Here is a 2,500-nt window from a genome sequence, read left to right on the forward strand (position 1 = left end):
GGAGGCTGCAAGTGACACTTCGGCACTGTAAGTGACACTTCGGCACTGTAAGTGACACTTCGGCACTGTAAGTGACACTTACAGTACTGTAAGTGACACTTCGGCACTGTAAGTGACACTTCGGCACTGTAAGTGACACTTCGGCACTGTAAGTGACACTTCGGCACCGTAAGTGACACTTCGGCACTGTAAGTGACACTTCGGCAGTAAGTGACACTTCGGCACCTGTAAGTGACACTTCGGCACTGTAAGTGACACTTCGGCACTGTAAGGTGACACTTACAGTACTGTAAGTGACACTTCTACAGTACTGTAAGTGACACTTCGGCACTGTAAGTGACACTTCGGCACTGTAAGTGACACTTACAGTACTGTAAGTGACACTTCGGCACTGTAAGTGACACTTCGGCACTGTAAGTGACACTTCGGCACTGTAAGTGACACTTACAGTACTGTAAGTGACACTTACAGTACTGTAAGTGACACTTCGGCACTGTAAGTGACACTTACAGTACTGTAAGTGGCACTTCAGTACTGTAAGTGGCACTTCAGTACTGTAAGTGGCACTTCAGTACTATAAGTGGCACTTCAGTACTGTAAGTGGCACTTCAGTACTGTAAGTGGCACTTCAGTACTACAAGTAACACCTCAGTACTACAAGTAACACCTCAGTACTACAAGTAACACTTCAGTACTACAAGTAACACTTCAGTACTACAAGTAACACTTCAGTACTAAAAGTAACACTTCAGTACTACAAGTAACACTTCAGTACTACAAGTAACACCTCAGTACTACAAGTAACACCTCAGTACTACAAGTAACACTTCAGTACTACAAGTAACACTTCAGTAACACTTCAGTACTACAAGTAACACTTCAGTACTACAAGTAACACCTCAGTACTACAAGTAACACCTCAGTACTACAAGTAACACTTCAGTACTACAAGTAACACTTCAGTACTACAAGTAACACTTCAGTACTAAAAGTAACACTTCAGTACTACAAGTAACACTTCAGTACTACAAGTAACACTTCAGTACTACAAGTAACACTTCAGTACTACAAGTAACACTTCAGTACTACAAGTAACACCTCATTACTACAAGTAACACTTCAGTACTACAAACAACACTTCAGTACCACAAGTAACACCACAGTACTACAAGTAACACCACAGTACTACAAGTAACACTTCAGTACTACAAGTAACACTTCAGTACTACAAGTAACACTTCAGTACTACAAGTAACACCACAGTACTACAAGTAACACCTCAGTAATACAAGTAACACTTCAGTACTACAAGTAACACTTCAGTACTACAAGTAACACCTCAGTTCTACAAGTAACACTTCAGTACTACAAGTAACACTTCAGTACTACAAGTAACACTTCAGTACTACAAGTAACACAACAGTACTACAAGTAACACTTCAGTACTACAAGTAACACTTCAGTACTACAAGTAACACTTCAGTACTACAAGTAACACTTCAGTACTACAAGTAACACCACAGTACTAAAAGTAACACTTCAGTACTACAAGTAACACCTCAGTACTACAAGTAACACTTCAGTACTACAAGTAACACCTCAGTACTACAAGTAACACCTCAGTACTACAAGTAACACTTCAGTACTACAAGTAACACCACAGTACTACAAGTAACACTTCAGTACTACAAGTAACACCTCAGTACTACAAGTAACACTTCAGTACTACAAGTAACACCTCAGTACTACAAGTAACACCTCAGTACTACAAGTAACACTTCAGTACTACAAGTAACACTTCAGTACTACAAGTAACACCACAGTACTACAATTAACACTTCAGTACTACAAGTAACACCTCAGTACTACAAGTAACACTTCAGTACTACAAGTAACACCTCAGTACTACAAGTAACACTTCAGTACTACAAGTAACACTTCAGTACTACAAGTAACACTTCAGTACTACAAGTAACACTTCAGTACTACAAGTAACACTTCAGTACTACAAGTAACACTTCAGTACTACAAGTAACATCACAGTACTACAAGTAACACTTCAGTACTACAAGTAACACCTCAGTACTACAAGTAACACCTCAGTACTACAAGTAACACTTCAGTACTACAAGTAACACTTCAGTACTACAAGTAACACCACAGTACTACAAGTAACACTTCAGTACTACAAGTAACACCACAGTACTACAAGTAACACTTCAGTACTACAAGTAACACCTCAGTACTACAAGTAACACCTCAGTACTACAAGTAACACTTCAGTACTACAAGTAACACTTCAGTACTACAAGTAACACCACAGTACTACAATTAACACTTCAGTACTACAAGTAACACCTCAGTACTACAAGTAACACTTCAGTACTACAAGTAACACCTCAGTACTACAAGTAACACCACAGTACTACAAGTAACACTTCAGTACTACAAGTAACACCTCAGTACTACAAGTAACACCTCAGTACTACAAGTAACACTT

At 39.2% G+C, this 2,500-nt stretch overlaps 1 protein-coding gene across 2 annotated transcripts in view; it reads right to left on the reverse strand.

Annotated features, from left to right (window-relative positions):
- LOC128697030 (serine/arginine repetitive matrix protein 2) overlaps positions 1-2,500 on the reverse strand; it is an 87,036-nt gene that overhangs the window by 42,833 nt on the left and 41,703 nt on the right. The window lies entirely within an intron of this gene.

This window comes from Cherax quadricarinatus, chromosome 49, assembly GCF_038502225.1.
Source record: "Cherax quadricarinatus isolate ZL_2023a chromosome 49, ASM3850222v1, whole genome shotgun sequence".
NCBI lineage: Eukaryota > Metazoa > Arthropoda > Malacostraca > Decapoda > Parastacidae > Cherax > Cherax quadricarinatus.